We start from the raw sequence: 19,283 nt of genomic DNA, 5'->3' as shown, positions 1-19,283 counted from the left end.
AACTGTTGTCTATGGGTTTCATAGACCCCCATTTATCATACGCGTTATGATTAAGCAAACAGGCTTGTAAATATATGTAAATTTCATCTTGTCATAGCAATCTGATATACTATTAGGATTACTTTTCATTTATGGACGCTCTCTGTGCATTGTAGTTAGGGATCTAGTCTGATGATCTTTTGGATGAGACTTTTTTTGTACATATGTATAGAAATATTCTGTTTATTATATGTTTGGTTTTGTACTTCTTCACCTAAGGGGTTTGGGTGGGTAGGCATGGGGTGAGTCAGAAGGAGTACTTTGCTACCTTTACCTTTATATTTAAATTTTTTACAAATTCAGTTTTGACGTGGTTCTCCAATTCCCCTCTATACTTCAACTATAGTGCAGATTCTCTCCAGCACTCACTAACCTTTCCATATCTACTACTAAGTATCCAAATATATAACGTTTCCTTCTACCCTGCTAATTGTTAACTTGCATGAGTTGGTCTATTGACTCTTGGAATATTAAAGGCTTACAAAATACTACTAAGAAAAAATTGCTACTCTGCCTTGTTTTTAAATCCCAGGCCAATATCTGTTTTTTACAGGAAACACACCTGTCTAAGGAAGAATGGGAGAAAGAAAACTACAGAAAATGGATTAGGACTATAATAAATGCTGGCGATAGCTCCAATTCTAAGGGAGTGGCCATTATAATTAAGAAACAATTCCAGGAAGCTATTAATGAGTTTAAATCTGATAAAAATGGTAGATGGTGTTATTTTACATCTTTGCTCCCAGACTCATCCAAACCAGTTATTTTTTTGAATTTATATGGACCATGCTCTCAACAACAAACCTTCATTTTAGAAATCTATAACATATTAAATTCATTCCAAAACTACTTATTCATAATAGGTGGGGACTGGAATGCTGTAATAGATCCTAGCTTAGATCGCACCAGTAACTCTTCCTCATATAATTTCCAAGCTTCTATAGCCCTAGAGGAACTTATCTCAGACTTTAATCTTATTGACGCTATTGCTTTTAGTAATATCTCGACCAAAGAGAACTTATATACTTTCTACTCTAACTGCCATAAATCCTGGTCACGTCTAGACTTCTTTTTAATCTCAGACCCTCTCTCTAAATTTAAAAATGCTTTCAATATTGAACCCCGATTTCTTTCAGATCATGCAAAAATCTCCCTCAAAATTAGATTTACGCCCCCTACCTTCACCTTCGCTAACTGGACCCTTAACAATAACTTACTAAATAACAATGACATACTAAATAAAATCAATGACATGCTATCTGACCTAGACATTAATCTTAAAAAGTCCCAAATTCCACCAGACATCCAATGGGTGGCTTGCAAAGCTGAATTAAGAGGATTTTTGATTAATAAAGCTTCCTTTCTTAAAAAACTCAACAAAAAAAGAGAAACTAATTTGACCTTAAAACTTTCTTTTTTAGAAAAAAACAGAGACTATACCCCGACCCAAAAATAGACAAACTGATCAATACAACACGTAAAGATTTACTTGAACTTCACACACATAACTACTCCCTGCAGGAACAAAAATTTATAGCAACCTACTCTGAATGGGTGCAAATTCCCTCAAGAACCCTGGCAAGAATACTAAAAAACAATAATGGTGCTCCTAGAATTTCCACTCTCCATTACCAGGGTAAAATTTACAAATCAGATACTGAAATAATTCAACTATTTTATGAACTATATTCAGATATTTACAGCAGAAATTAACGCAACACTTTTAAACCACAGATGGAGACCTTTCTCAACTCCATCAAATTTCCTTCTCTTAAGGCAAACCAAACCTCACTTTTATCTGCCCTGCTCGATATTCAAGAGATTCAAAACATCATAAATAACCTTAAAGTAGGCAAATCCCTGGGCCCAGATGGCTTTACCACTAACTTCTTCAAAGTTTTTAGCTCAAAAATTTCCTCTATTCTATTGAAAGTTTTCAACTTCATTATAAAGAAGGGTATTACTGACTTACATTGGAACAATTCAAAAACTATCTTGATATTAAAAAACAAACAAGATAAAGCAGACCCTCACAATTATAGACCTATCTCGTTAATAAACGTTGACATTAAAATCTTTGCTGCTATTTTAGCTAATAGACTCCAAAAGATACTCCCATCCTTAATATCCCCTGACCAAGCTGGTTTTATGAGCAACAGACACACATGGGACAATACCTTAACATTGGATTCCCTAATACAATTTACAAAAAAAGTTAAAAATCCGATATACGCCTTGACCTTGGATGCCTCAAAAGCTTTTGACAGAGTTAACTGGGACTTTTTGTTTACTACCCTATCTCACTTTAATATACCCAAAACCTTCTTGGATATGATCAGAATACTTTATACAAACTCACACACATACCTATACGTAAACAAACAGAGCTCCAGCCCAATACTGATCACCAACGGAACAAGGCAGGGGTGCCCACTTTCCCCCTTTCTTTTTAACATTTTTATTGAGCCCTTTTTTTTATATATCACCCAAAATTCACACCACTCTGTCCCTAAAATCTTAAATACTCAAGTAGCATTATCGGCTTTCGCCGATGACCTAAATTTATACTTTCAATTTCCCAATTCAGATTTACCTAAAATTATAAACGCCGTCAGGAACTTCTCTATTGCCTCAGAATACCAAATTAATAATAAAAAATCACATATTTTCCCAATCAATCCTAATGTCCACAAATCTTTCTTTTTTCCCGATTCTCCTTTCCAAATAACATATAACCTTAAATATCATGGTATTCACTTTGAACATAACCAAGCCTCCATGCTTCAAAATAACCTACTAAAAACATGGTCTAGTATATATCAAGATCTACAAAGATGGAAACTCCTGAACCTAGCGTTCTTATCCAAAGTAGCAATAGTGAAAATGAATGTTTTACCCAGACTCTTATATCAATTCAATGCTTCTGATATGATGGTTCCTAATAACTTCTTCTCCAAAATTAACAAGGATCTAGCCAAGTTCATCTGGTTTCCTAAGTCAGTCAGGATCTCTTACTCCAAGTTAATCTACCCTAAGGAGAAAGGAGGGCTAGGCCTTCCAAATTTTCAACTTTACTACACGATCATCTGTTCTAATAGGGTCTGGTCTATCTCAAATTTTAATAGTAAAGCTCATATTCACTATCCATCCTGGATGAAAATTTGGCATCATCATATTATCTCCAACAAAATTAATCCACAGGCTATCCCCTTTCTATCCTCTACTTCCATGACCAACTGTAAACTAGCTCACACCCTGAAACACAAGATCAGGCTTTTCCAAAAACTGATTAAGGACATCAACCTTGAAAATATCTTACCCCTTCTCCAACCAATACATCATAACCCAAACCTCAAGATCAATAATAAAATGTTTGACCTCACTGAATTCCCCCTCATCAAATATCTTAATATATGGGATATTCTCAAATACAGGACTAAAACTCTTGCCAAGCTACGTTTAATTCTTGAGACCAATAACAAATACACAGTTATTCTCCGGCAACTAAGAGAAATTATACTTTCACAACCTATCAATCTCTCTCCCAATCCTCAGGAAATCAACAAACTAGGTGAAATCATTTCTGTTATCTCGAGCCCTAAAAAAACAATTTCATCCTCTTACAAACTATTGAATGACTTATTATACAAATCTAATTGCCTTTTCTCCAACTATTGGGATAACCTTGGTTCCCCCATTACAGAGGATCAAAAACTCTCAGCTATAAAATCTACTCTAGAACTCTCCCTTTTCAAAAAACTCTTATATACCCAACTGATGCTGAACAATAACTCTTACTACACTCCTGTAACACTCAATAAATTTAACCCCAATCTATCCCCCTCATGCTCTTGTTGCCCCTATCTGAGAGCTGATTTACTACACATTATGTGGTACTGCAACCACTCTCATAAACTCTGGTGCTCTCTAAAAGTCCGTCTGCAGAGAATGGGATACTATAACTCCACACTTTCATGGGAAACAGCCATTCTACAAATCCCCCCCCTCTAAGTTGCCTAAACTACAACTCCACATTTTAATTATTTTCTGTTCCCTTATTAAATTATACATCACAAACAACTGGATGGATCGCACTAAACTATGTTGGAGGGGTTTCAAAGAGATGGCTTGCAAACACATTTCTGCTCATAAGTTCATTATAAATGGTCCCAAGAAGAGAGCCTATTTTAGCAAATTATGGAAATATCTAATTGATTTAATTTTTAGTGAATAATTCCCTATCTCAGCATTTAGTGAAATACATATCCTTACCCCTGTTATTAACTGGAGATCCACTGCCAACTCAAATAATTCTCTTTTTTCCTCTCCTTAATATCTCTTTAAAGGACTGGTAGCACATTATTTTGTAAATATTGTATATAAGTGTTTTTGCTTAGATTGATTACAATGCCTTCTTTATCTTTTTTCCTTCCTTCCTTTTTATGTACCATTGTTAAAATGTCTTCATGTCCATAACAACTTGTGATAATTCAAAGTTTAATTTTAATGATCATAATCACAATGTTCTCTATCTTTATGTATGCATTGTTTTCTATTATGGAAAAATAAAAGAAACATTTGAAAAAAAAAAGAATAAGGCTCCGAGAGAGCAGATGATGCTCACTATAGTTGACAAGGATAACAAATTGATTCACTATATGTCTTCGCCTGGTTTTAGTTGAGAAGGATACCAAATTGATTTACAATATGTCTTCTCCTGGTTTTATGGAGAGCTCAACATTGCTGGGATAGTTTTCCCTAACTCCTGGAGAGATGGGATGAGCAGTAGATTAACAGTCCTAAGTGGGTACAGTACTATGATTGGTTGGTTGGCTTAGCAGAGTTGCTTAAGTTAGGTGAAGCGTTCTAATGTGACATTAGCCAGGGGGGATACAGGAGCACAGTCGATTATTCAAAAAGTGAGTTTTAACAAGTTTCTTGAATTGTGATGGGGATTTGTTGTCAGTTAGGTGGGCAGGAAGGGAGTTCCAGGTTTTTGCTATACAGTGGCTGTAGACAGACTTACCAGCTTCAATGTTATATTTAGTTACTTTGAGGAGGTTTTGTGTGCTAGACCTCAAAGGCCTGGCAGTTGTATAGGGTTGCAAAAGATTTTGTAGGGCTGGGGTGTTTTCTGAGTTATGCATTATTTTGTGGGCTAGTGATAGTTGATTGAGTTGAAGTAGTAGTGGTAGTTCTAGCCAATTGAGTTATTTTAGTCATTCACAGTGATGTGTTCTGATGGGAGAGGCTGTAGCGAATTTGTCTATCTTATTATAACAACTATCAAGTTTGTTTAGGTCAGATTTGTGGAGATTTGTAAGCATGGAGGAGGCATAAAGTAGGGTGGATAGTAGGTGAGTCCCTGCTATTGTAGTTTTTGAGTGGTCAGTGAGGAATTTTGTATTGCGATATAGTAGGCCAAGGTTTTTATGCACTTTTTTATGGTTATAGAAATATGTAGGTCAAATCTAATGTGATTATTTCAACCCCTGATGGTTTGGTATGATTTCTGGGGGTGATTGTGGTCTTGTTAAAGTAGGAGATGAAGAAAGAATCAGTGTGAGGTGTGGCTCTATGGGAGCTAAAGAGTACTAGCTTTGTTTTTCTTGGATTCAGAATGAGCCTTTGGTTTGAAATACAAGTTTCTGCTAGGGAAAAGCATTCTTGAGTTAGGGAGTGAAGAATGTCAATTGATTTGGCTGTGCATATTATGGTGGTATCATCTGCATATTGCACTATTGAGGCTTTAGGAATACTGTTTGGGAGCTGATTGGTGAAGAGGGTAAAAACAAGTGGCCCCATGATGGAGCCTTGGAGTACTCCTAGGGAGACTGGTAGGGAGGGGTGAGTTGGTTTTGCCACATAACAGATTGTTCCCTTCCCTCTAGGCAGTTTTTGAACCAAGAGATGGCAGGGGTGGTAAGGTTTAGAGTTGCTAGTGAAAGAAGGAGTTTATTGTGGTTAACCATACTGAATGCTTTGGACAAGTCAAGGAAGGTGGCAGATACAAGGAGTCCGTTGTTTCTGTGAGTATTGACAATGTTGGTGAATTCTGTTAATGCGGTGGAGGTGCTATGGAAGGGTCTAAAGCCATGTTGTTGCATTGCTATTAGATTATTTTCTAGGAGATATTTCATTAGTTGCTTGTGTATTACCCTCTCTAAAATTTTAGATAAAGGGGGTAGTATGGCTACGATAGTTATTGAGTTCCAGGGAGGTTCCCCCTTTATATAGAGGGATGATATGTCATATTTTCCATAGCTTGGGTACTATACACTCAGAGATGGATTTGTAAATTAGGATGGAGGCAGGATATGATGTGGCTTCTGCAGCCAGGTGGAGGTATTCAGCGGGTAATTTATCTGCGGCTAGAGACGTTGGTTTGAGCTTGCGGAGGAGTTTTTCAGTGGATTTGGTTGGTTTTGAGTGGAAGCTGAACTGGGGGCAATTGTTAGTTGGGATGGGAGGTGGATTTTTAGGGGTGGGGATGTTGTTATAGGGTTGGTTGTTTGCAAGGGTCTAGATGGTTTCTGTAAAGTATTTATTAAATTGAGTGGGGATGTCTTCTTGGTTGTTATCTATTTTTGGGGCTGGGGTAGTTGTTTTACCTGGTTGTAGAATAGAGTTAATTGCTGCCCAGAATTTTTGAAGGTTGTTCCTGTGCTTATCCTGTAACTTTTGGTAGTAAGATGTTTTGTCTGTTTTGTTGAGTTTTTTGGCTTTGTTACATAGTTCAATGTATATTTGTTTGTTCAATTGGGATTTACTGTTGAGGTAGTTGGTCCAGGCCTTGTTTAATTTTTTGAGGAGGGATTTTGTGTCTGGGGTTAACCAGGGGGGCATATTTAGTTTTAATTATTTTTGTTCTGGAGGGGGCGTGATGTTTAAGGGTGTTTAAAAAGGTAGTATTGAAATATAGTACAGCTTCATCAAGAGGTAGGTTTTTTAGGGGGGTTCAGTTGCACATTTTTAGGTCATTTATAAAGTTGGAGCGGTTAAAGTGTTTTTTGTTTCTAATTAGGAGCGTAGATATTTGGGTCAGTTGTGGGGATTTTGATCTGAGTAAGAATGTGGCTTGGTGGTCACTCAGAGTGTCTGGTAGACACCCTGCTAGGGATATCAGTGATGGGTGGGATATGAGTATCCAATCTAGAGTGGATTGGTGTTTAGTTCTCTTGTCTGTTCTTGTGGGGCAAGTGATGAGTTGGGTTAGGCCATGTAGGTTAATATGGGAGAGTGGGTTATGACTGGAACAGTTTTGCCAGTCAGTATTAAGGTCTCCTAATACTATGCTTTCCTGGGGGAGGGAGTTAGATATCCATTCTAGGAGTTTTTCTGTAATGGGGATATTGTTGCCTTGAGGAATGTAGCATCCTATGATGTTGATGTGTTTACTATCATTAAGTTTTAGTTTTGTTAGAGTGAGTAACTTTATGAGGTCTGGGGTTGTTATGTCTACTTTCTCAAGGATGAGGTGAGATTTATACACTATATCAACCCCCCCATTTTTACCTATTCTATCACTACGAATTATATTGAAACCTGGTGGAGTGATTTCATTGTTGTGGTTGCCTGGTTTAAGCCAAGTCTCTGTTAGTATGACTATCTCAGGTTGATAAAAGGAGAGTAGTGCATGATGGTTGTGGACTTTGTTTAGTATACTTTGTCTTTGATTTGTCTCAGTGGAGTAGGGTATCATTCAGGTTGAGGGTTGGGGCTCCTATTTTTTGTGGGTTGGGTTTGGGTGTATATCACCACAGCTAATGAGTTGGGTTCTGAGGTAAAAATAGAGTTTGAGTAGTTTGTTTAGGGTCTTAAAGTTCTTTATAGTTGTTTGGGACTGGTAGTGTGATGGCTGTAATCTATGTGCATAGTGGTGAATAAAGAAGATTTGATAGTGATATGGGACAAGTTGAGTAAAAGGGTGTGTTGTAATAATGTTAGTGGAAGCAGTTTTTCTTGGTATGTGGATAAAATTAAGTTGTTTTTGGTGGTTGGTGATAGAAGTTAGCAGTGGGAGGGTGGATGGATCACCTTCATTTCGTCGACAGTTCATTTCAATGACACTCAACCCAGCAGGCCCAATTCACTGAAAGTTCATTTCACTGACACTCATTTTATCGAGAATGATATATGGCCTATTTTCCACTGTAGAATTATCCTAGAGTAAGAATAAATAGTAAGAGGGGTTGTGGGGGAAAGAGCCCCGCACGTACTGGGGTTCTATAATTATTTTTGGAAACAGTTATTCATTGCACTTGTAAGAATACATCTGTATACTGTAACATTTTTATGATATGTGGTGGGCTTCGCCCCCCCCTTACTATCTATTCTAACTTCAGGGTTGCTCTACAGTGGGGAATAGGTCATATATCATTGTCGATGAGATGAGTGTCACTGAAATGAACTTTCAGTGAATTGGGCTTACTGACTTGGTTGTCAGTGAAATGAACTGTTGATGAAATGAATGTGACTCGGGTGGATACACCTAGGAGCAATAGTAAGAGGTGTATGTATGTGGGTTTGGTAGTTTGGGCATGGTTTGGTTGGGTTTGATCATGAGTGAGAGATCTGCTTGGGATGGGGTGGGTGTGGTGGATGATGAGAGGTGGTGTTTGTGATTGGAAGGTAGTTAGATGGAAGACTGATTTACAGGATGTGGAATAGTGGAAGAGAAGGAAATGAGTACAGGGGTGGGGCAGATTCAGTGATTGGTGGTTAGCATGATGGGAGTGGCTAAGTTCAGTTGAAATGTAGCACTAGTGGGGGCGGGTGGAAATAGGAAGCAGGGAGTGGAGCAGAGTGAGCCTGAGTGCAGTGAGGGCGAGTGCAGCGGGGCTAACACTAACTCCAATTATATCCATGGGCTTACTTGTTTCTTTTCTCTGTACACCAAATGTATCTTTCCACTTGTTTCTGTTTACACCAAATGTGTCTGTTTGGCTGTATTGTACTAGTTTAATTTACTTATACTGATGCAGTCACACTGAAAAGGATCTGGGGAAGCTTCCTCACCACAAGCAGGCCAAAAGATAAGTTTCAAAATGGCACCGCTCAAGGAGATCCACTAACATAGACTATTTAATGTGCATGGGAGAGGAGGGAGTTAGCGGAGGGTGATACAAAATGGGGGAAGGTATAACCAGAAAAAGCAGGTAGAGATTTGGCACGCCCCCTCACAGAAGACTGCAAAGAAAAGCAATCAGCATAAGAAGTGGAAGCCTTGGAGCTGTAATGTAAGTGTAAGCAAGGAAGAGTTAGAAGCAGAAAATTAGGAGTGTAAGCAGTTAGTTGCGGAAACACACTTTATGGCCATGGTGTGCAAGTAATACAAAGGAAGATAAGATATCTAGGGGACAAAATACTCCAAGTAAATGGTACTTGCCTTACTTTACAAGTATTCAGTGTGGAGACAGATCAATTTGGGACAAGATACAGCAAGTATATTGTTAAGTTATGCCACCCAGTGGCACTAGACAACACTATAGTTGCCTGGGGGGGGCCCTTGCAGGTGTGCATGCCGGCCAAAACAATGTTTAAAAAATAACTAGTAAAAGTAACAAATGTGCTGTAAAAGGAAATGTAAATAGCCAGTCACAATGTTTAAAACATAACTGTTAAGGACCACATCTGCTAATAACAAGAACTGTAAATATCCAGTCACCTATGCAGACTTGTCTGGTAGGTATCCTTATTAAAAAGTGTTATTCTTGGCTTGCAATAATGGTAGGGAGAAACCGGACCATAGCAGTGGTTTTATCTGGCAATGTTGCAGACGCTGGGGGCGCGGGACCCAAGCTGCGATGATGCAGGTAGACCAAGTGTGCTATGCAGACTTGTCTGGTAGGTATCCTTATTAAAAAGTGTTATTCTTGACTTGCAATAACTGTAGGGAGAAACCGGAACATAGCAGTGGGTTTATCTGGCAATGTTGCAGTTGCTGGGGGGCGGGGACCCGAGCTTCATCGAAGCAGGTAGACGAAGTGTGCTATGTAGACTTGCCTGGTAGGTATCCTTATTAAAAAATGTTATTCTTGGCTTGCAATAACTGTAGGGGTAAACCGGACTGTAGCAGTGGTTTTATCTGGCAATGTTGCAGTTTCTGAGGGGGGGGGGTGACCTAAGCTTCGATGATATAGGTAGACCAAGTGTGCTATGTAGACCTGTCTGGTAGGTATCTTATTAAAAAGTGTTATTCTTGGCTTGCAATAACTGTAGGGGTAAACCGGACTGTAGCAGTAGTGTTATCTGGCAATGTTGCAGTTGCTGGGAGGGGGGGGACCCGAGCTGCGATGATGCAGGTAGACCAAGTGTGCTATGCAGTCTTGTCTGGTAGGTATCCTTATTAAAAAGTGTTATTCTTGGTTGGCAATAACTGTAGGGAGAAACCGGACCATAGCAGTGGTTTTATCTGGTAATGTTGCAGTTGCTGGGGGGGGGGCCCGAGCTGCGATGATGCAGGTAGACCAAGGGTGCTATGCAGACTTGTCTGGTAGGTACCCTTATTAAAAAGTGTTATTCTTGACTTGCAATAACTGTAGGGAGAAACTGGACTGTTGCAGTGGTTTTATCTGGCAATGTTACAGTTGTTGTGGGGGGGGGGGGTGGGAACCCAAACTGCGATGATGCAGGTAGTCCAAGTGTGATACGCAGACTTGTCTGGTAGGTATCCTTATTAAAATGTGTTATTCTTGGCTTGCAATAACTATAGGGGAAACCGGACCATAGCAATGGTGTTATCTGGCAATGTTGCAGTTGTTTGTGGGGGGGAGAAACCTGAGCTGCGATGATACAGGTAGACCAAGTGTGCTATGCAGAATTGTCTGGTAGATATCCTTATTAAAATGTGTTATTATTCTTGGCTTGCAATAACTGTAGTGAGAAACTGGAACGTAGCAGTGGTTTTGTCTGGCAATGTTGCAGTTGGTGGGGGAGGGGGGAGGAACACGAGCTGCAATGATGCAGGTAGACCAAGTGTGCTATGCAGACTTGTCTGGTAGGTATCCTTATTAAAAAGTATTATTATTCTTGGCTTGCAATAACTGTAGCAAGAAACTGGAACGTAGCAGTGGTTTTGTCTGGCAATGTTGCATTTGCTGGGGGAGGAACCCGAGCTGCAATGATGCAGGTAGACCAAGTGTGCTATGCAGACTTGTCTGGTAGGTATCCTTATTAAAAAGTGTTATTCTTGGCTTGCAATAACTGTAGGGAGAAACCGGACAGTAGCAGTTGTGTGGGTGTGGGTAGCTGTGGTTGTGGAAGGTGGAGATATGCCTTTGTAAGTGTGGTGCGAATGTTATGCATTATGAAATGAATAGATTGAGTAAAATTGTGCTCAGTGAAGTCCCTAGCAATTTCATCACTGCTTGATTCAGACATATACATTCCCTGTGTTTGTCAGTACTATGTTTGAGTGCATTGTTTTGGAGTGTGGTATCACTGCTACAGCTGCTGGTACTCTTTCAATACAAGTATCTGCTTTGGAAGTTTTCTCCAGGAGTCTGTTGCTAAGAGGATGAGAAACACGCTACAAGTATACAACTAAGAAACTACATAAAGCAATAGTAGGAAAAAGTACTGGGTCACATCAGAGGCTTGGGAGGTCATAGTTAAAAAACTGAGAACTGTTGTAAAATGTATCATTAAATGCCATAAGTTCAGGTTATATTATAAGAGAATAACTATGTAAAGATAACCATGTCAGTAGCCAAAATACATTATAAGTTGAATATTTTACTGTGCACATTTTAAAAAAATGGATAGACTGGCCTAAGCTCTAGACTGATGCATTTGCTTTTTTTTTTTTTTTTTTATTCCGGGAAATGCTATTCAGAAGTGAAGAGACATACAAGGGAACAGATTTAGTGGCACGCCAGGCTATTTTTTGATGTCTATTGTCATGCAAAGCTGACTAAATAGTTGAATCTAGCAAAGCTTTAAATGTGAGACTGTAGCCCACTGAAGGAGGGGAGATGGGAGGAGTAACCTGGCCAGGAACTGAAACTTGCAAAACTGCTCCTTGTGAAAAGTCTTTTTTATCTCAGTAATTTGCTGACACTTTTGCAAGTTTCTTTCAGAGAATGTGTAGTACATCAGTAGGAACAACATTTGTAAAACTCAGCGCATACCAGTCAATGACACATGAGCTGCAGACTCTCAAACTTGGCAGTTTTTTTCAGGTGTTCCATTCTAAGTGAATGGAAGTCTAGTCTGACAACAAATGGTAGGGCTATTTGTTCTCACAGTCTGTGCATTATGGGACAGATTTAGCTTTCCAAAGGAATCACAATGTCTGCCTCCATGAGGGCAGACAAGAGTAAAAACAAAATAAAATTAGGAATGAGTACTTATTTTGCTGCAGACAGCTTTGGGAGGTGTAGTAAATCATGGCAAGATAAAAAATATATGTTTTCATCATTTGCAAGTAATGGTCCTTTAAATAAAATGTTGCAGCAGTTTGTGTAATCTGAAGGTTTGGAGTTAATATAGAGATAAGATTATCAACTTTTAAATGAAGGTAGCAATCTTAATGACTTGTATCATAAAATAAGCTGAAAAGTTACAGCTGTACACTACATGTTGATAGGTTATGTGGGTCTTGTCAGTAAAAATGCTAGTATTTTGGAAATAAACATTACTCCTAAATGCTTCACAGATTATAATATCTGCAACTATTTTCATTGGTCTTAATACTGTATTTGTTTATAAAACAGAAAATATGGCTCATTTAGTATCAGCTATAAAGTAAAATAATAAAATACAGTCATATATTTTAACACCATTTCTTTAATACATAAATGAATAACTAAATAAATAAATATATTAATGCTATGACTTTCATGCTGTATTACAGTTCTGCAGACAAAATGCAAACCCACAGTCACACATGGATTCTCAGTACTGATTATGCAGGCATTTAAGGTCTATATTAGTTCATCGAAAGTTTATTTCAGTGAATACCTAATCATCAACCCTTATTAAGCAAAAATTGCTTTCAAGATTCACTGAATTTACCAAGGGAAAAGAAGTAGTTGGCCAACTACACAACATTGCCCTTTTCTCCACTGTAGTGCGATCTTGGAGCTGGTATATATAGCTGGGGGGTGGGTTTGATTTAGTGAGATGCTGTGCTGTGGAGCAAGTATTTCCTTGCTCTTGGTAAAGTCAGTGAATTGCAGAAGCGATTTTCACTGAATAGGGGTCGATGATTAGGTGTTCACTGAAATAAGCTTCTGTGAACTAACATAGAAGCGGCTTTTAATAATTAGTGAATGTTCTAAAGGCTAACATGTCCAAATGGGCTTAACTCTAACATGCTCATTTAAACATTGTAATAAACCAGCATTATGCCTAAGTCATCCTTGATAGTACATGCTTTCTAGATGATTATTTATATCTCCTCCACCCATGATCCTACATTAAGGCATCACATATCTTGAGCTAAATTTCATTCCAGTTCTCCAACAGAGTGTACTCAGACATTTGTCTACTGTTTTTTTCATTGCATAAGTGTATTCATAAAGTCATTCATTAAACATGTGCTTTGCCTGTCCTGCATAAAAAGAAATGTAGGTTTGAGAAACAATATATAAATCTATCTTGACCTCACTAAGGCTTTCGACACCATCCCCATTCTGGAATTATAGCTAAACTCACTAAACTAGGTTTAAATCCCTATGTCACAAGATGGGGTTACCAACTGGCTCACTAACAAAACCCACACTGTAAAAGTTGCAGACTCCAAATCTGACTTCAAACCAGTGACAAGTGGAGTACCACAGGGTTCAGTCCTGGGACCTCAGCTCTTTGGTATCTACTTCTCTGAAGTACAGGCTAACACAGAAGGCCTTTGGCTAACGAAGTTCACAGATGACTGCAAACTAGGAGCCATAGTCGAGTTCCCAAATGATGTGGATATCCTACAGATGGGCCTCACTGAGACAGATGCCCGGTGTCAGAGCAATGGCCTCAAACTCAATACCAAAAAGTGCATTGTCATCACCTTTGGTAAAAACTCTGTACCCATGAACTACCACATAGGCTTCAGTCTACTTAATTCCGAATGTGTGATAAGCGACCTTGGGACTCAGGTGGACAGTACTCCCTCCTTTGATAATCACATCACCACAGTAGTCAGGAAATCCTTATACATGGCACACCTCATCACAAAAGGGTTCTCATCCAGGAAAAAATAGGTTGTTGTTCCCCTCTACTCGACACTCATTAGACTCATTATAGAGTACAATGCCCATTTTGGAATGTACCTCACAAGACACTTGCAGTAGCTGGAAAGGCCACAGAAGTACCTCACAAAGAGGATTACTGGCCTCAAACAGATGCCCTACACTGACCATCTCAAACAATTCCAGCTTTACTCCATAGCATATCACCTACTCCGAGGTGATCTCTGCCTAATATATAAAGCTATGCCAAACCCAGAGCTGTTGGACATGCTACACCTAAAGAAATCCCAATCTCACAGAGCTATGCACTCTAGGGACCAAAACCTTGTCACCACAATAATCAGGACATGCTGGAGGGATAGATTCCTGTCCCAGAGACTTCCCATACTCTGGAACAAGCTACCCATCTATGTCAAGCAAAGTTCCTCATTAACACTCTTCAAGAAAAATCTTGATGAGTGGATGGGAAATAGGAAATACACTCCGGGGATCACTTCTGTGGCTCTGCCCGACAGGGGCACAGGAAAATAACCTTCTTGGGTGGCGTAAGTCAGGGAACCTTGTTGGCTAGGCTTACTTAGGCCCTTGGGCTGATAGCCTAGTACCTACCTATGAACCTATGAATATAAAGCAGGACTGGGAAATTACAATGAAAACAGCATTTACATTTAAAAAATGTCTAGCTTTAAGATGCTGGAATGCAAGACCATCCATATAATGATAGCAGGCATGACCACCACACTTTATGTTTTATTTTTTCAAAATCTGTTTGATGTTTCTTCATTATTTATAAGTTAATTTAGGATTTTAATAAGTACATGTGACTTGGCTATTATAATCCAAGGGAATGCACCACATTTTGAAATATTTTTCTTATGGTACATATCCCTTTTAAAAACTGAGACTATAAACTATTTTTATAGAATACTTATTATTATATTACTCTCCTAATTATCTTTCGGAGATGACATATTTTTTCTACACATATTCTTTTTCTACTCTTTGATCTAAGCACATAAACCATACCTTTAAAAAATTGAACATAACCATTAAACTAGAAACACATACAAACTGGGACTTTATTATATCATTAATCATGAAGTGTGAATGTATCTTGAAGTAATGCACTTAAGTATTCCTCTTAACAGCCTTTTGGTAACTATGCATAGTTATTTCAAATCCAGCTTTGATTTTATAAATTAAACTTATCAGATATCTGTTGAATGTCAAATGTAATTTTTAATTAACAAATTTTAAGTGATGGAGAGTCAAGAAAATCATTTAGAATTTTCTAAAATATTTGGATCACCATTCCATATAAAATATTTTCAATAAACTACAAGTAGTTTACTGTATGAAACCTACGTCCAAAATTAAAGATATACTCACTTTTCCATAGATCAAGACACATTAGCACAACTGAGGGCATTTATTTGTTTTCAGTGGGAGAGCAGTGATCTGCCCTGGAACTGTGTTTGGTTAAGTGACAGAGTCTCACAGTTGAGAAATGCAGGCTGAGGGAATCCAACCTTGTACCACTGGATCACAAGAAGCAGCTTGTTAAAAGCTCATTAATCCTCTAAGCCAACTGACAGACACAGTGATGCTGAATGTAAATTTATTAAGACAGTGTCTGGCAAAAAAAAAAAAAAAAAAAAAAAAAAATATATATATATATATATATATATATATATATATATATATATATAGTTTTCATTTCAGGTGCAGATAATTTTCATATTTGCTTTATAACAGCAAGCAGCCACACAACTGAGTTCACATAATACATATGCACCATAATTTTGTAGCAGTTGTGAAATGAAAACATCATCTTGAAACTCCAAAAATATTTTTGTTCATTGTGTCTTGATATTCTATGATATATTAGTCAGTCTATATGATTCTTGTTGTATTTGAATATTTTATACCACAAATGGATATTAGTGGACCTGATGCTAACATGATCTTACTTTCCAACTTCTCTTTCTCTCATGTAAAAGATAGGTGTTAGATATATGGAAGCAATGAGGTTTTCTTTTTTCATCATTTAGTTACAATAGCAATGCTGTCCGATACAACCATCTTATACAGCTTCTGGAACCTATCTTTTTATTTTTCTTTCTCTGCATTAACCTGAATTTTGGTGGTTACATTTAATTTTAAGATATCAACAAAACTGATGAGACAAATTACACAGGTTTTCTTATACTATCAATTTGTAGTCCTTCCAGCAACTGACATACCCTTCGCAACACTTTCCTTTAAGTGTCAGACTTGTTAGCTTACTGCAAGAGTCTTGTGTGACTCAAGACTCCTTATCATAGCTCTCAACCAACCAGGGACAAATCTCAACAGAATCAGGGACAAATCCGAAAATATCCAGGGACAGTCAGGGACATCTTTTAAAATATTAGCTCTATTAACTTGAGACAATACCAGATTAAGAGAATGTGAATTAATATACAGTTTCTGAAGTAAAATAAGTCTATAACTCTAATTATTGTCATTATTTATTGAGTACAATTCACCACCTTTTCTCTGAAAGTCAGCTAAATTTTGAGTCAAAATCAGGGATGTCCCTGAAAATTAGGGACAGCTGAGAGGTATGCTTCTTATCTCTAGACTTTAAAATTTCCATGATGTAAAGCTGTTATTATTTTATTTTATTTATTTATTTGACATTTGTTTACCGGGGTGGTCTGACTGGGTCTACAGAACCCATTTTCAGCAGAGGCTAGGGAGAAAAGCTCCACATACAGTACAATATAAATACAGTAAAATCTGATACAGAACAAATCACATTAGAAGTACTATACAAAATAAGTTGAAAGAACAAACTATGTTACAATATGTACTACACATCTAGACAATTCTGTAGAGTTAAAACCATTATAGACAATAATAGTCTCTCACTATACATGTAGTGTCCAAAAAATAGTACGTAGGTAGAGCAATGTGTGACATTGACTGTTATAGTACATGAAAAAAAAAAAAATAGCTAAATAAAAATAATGTTAGTTTCCACTGGGAAAATAATAGCCAGAAAGTTAGTGATGCAGAAAGATAGTGAGAGAGTTAAAAAGAATAGAAGCAATACAGGCTGAGCAGTACTTAAGGATATGGTATGGAAACAGAGAAGGAGTTAGAAGAGCCTTAGGATCTTGCAGACTGTGAAGGATTGAAATGTGACAGAAGATGAGGATGAGGCTAGTGTGGAAGAAGAGGAAGTGCTGAGCATCAGGCAGGCTTTATGCAGGAGTAGAGCCATGTCTTTTTGAGATGCTTTTTTAAAGAGGCTTTGAAATGGGTTAGGCCAGGCATAGACCTTGTAGCTAGAGGTAGTGAATTCCAAAGTATAGAGACAGAGTATGAATGCAGCGAGTGACCTGGTTTTCTTGTGAGTTTTGAGATAGCTAAGAGATTTTTGTCTTCTGATCATAGGGATCAATTTGGTGTGTAAGGTGTGACTAGATTAGTTAGCGCAAGGCAGGCAGTAGGCTTGAAAATAAGTTTGTGGAAGGTGGATAGCTGAATAAAGGCAAGTTGGTTGGGGAGTTCAAGCCAGTTTAATTCTAGGAGTGGTTTACAGTGGTGTGTGTGATATTTAGAGTTTGTGGCAAACTTTTCAACTTTGTTGTTGCACTGGTCTATCTTATTTATGGTAGAAGTTTGTAAGTTAGTTAGGATAGGAGCACTATAAAGAAGGGAGGGAAGTAAAAATGTTTTTGCAAGGGTAGTTTTGGTTGCTACAGTAAAGAAGTGTTTGTTTCTGTATGAGTCCCAGTTTTTCATGATTTTTTTTCATATTTTGATGTATATGGGGGTCGAATTAATCCCTGCAGAATTTCTGCAAAAGCTTGGTACAACCTTTAGTTCTAAAATTTTGTCACATTCTGAGATTTTTCTTTTTTTTTCTTTTTACTTAGATTATATATGAATATCTTCTTATGTCACATTATTCCACTTGTTCAGCTAAAACTGAAATCTGACCATATGAAATTAGTGTTTTTTTTTTCCTGTGGTGTACAGCCACTGTAACTTGCCACTAATACAAAAGCCCTGGCAGTTAAGACATGGAAGGTTAGTTTTGACCAATAATTTGCATATGGACATATCTAAGACTGAAACATGATTGTCAATATTTTTACAACAAAGCCACAGTAGCGACTGTTACAGCAGTTTGTGATTTTCATGTCTGCGGCCTGGGCTATAAATATCCCTTTATTCCTTTCCCTCAGTATTAGATCCCTGCAAACAAGAAATGCAGATTTATTTTATCTAAGTATCAAAAGCCAAGGTGGTACAGCGGTAGCATTGTTACCTCACAGCAAGAGGTTCTCCTGTTCGATTCCCGCTGGAGTGCCCTTTGTGTGGAGTCTGCATGTCCTCCCCGTGGTCGAGTGGCCTCCGAAAGACATGCATGAATGGGTGTGCCTTCGCTGAAGGTTGGGTGTCGGGCTGGCAACTCGGCACCATAAAAATCTACTGCCAATCATTAGCGGACTGGAGTTCTACTGTGGCAACCCCTAACTGGGAAAAGACAAACATCAATTCAGAACTTTATCCATCTCTCATAGTAGAAATTCCAGATCGATCCCACCCCACACACTTGTTGGCTGTAAAAGGTGTCAATTTGCTGTGTGTTAGGTCTTTCCAGTAGAAATGCAAGGGGAAACTGCCTTTAGAGGTGAACTCTTAGATTGGTGTTTAAACTAGAATTTAACAAGAATGATAAAAATGAGAAATATGGTATCAGAGAGCATGTAGTTACGTTCAGAAATACAAAAAAGAAATAACTTTCTAATGTGAGTACTATCAAAGTTATAAAATAAACTCACAACTCATGTAAGGGAATTTGCAAATATCAACCAATGCAAGACAAGGGTAGATAATTTGATAAGTAATAACAAATATATGCAACGTTATAATGAGACTGTATTCCTTAATGGCCTGTGGGTCTAAACATAAGATTAACTGAATTTATGAACTTATATGTAGAGGGGTTTATATAGTAGCACAGCAATATAGATAAATCTTAATGAAATAAACACATTGGGC

This window comes from Protopterus annectens, chromosome 12.part0 (genome assembly GCF_019279795.1).
Source record: "Protopterus annectens isolate FY-2018-M chromosome 12.part0, PAN1.0, whole genome shotgun sequence".
Classification (NCBI taxonomy): Eukaryota; Metazoa; Chordata; order Ceratodontiformes; family Protopteridae; genus Protopterus; species Protopterus annectens.
This window is presented reverse-complemented; position numbering follows the sequence as displayed.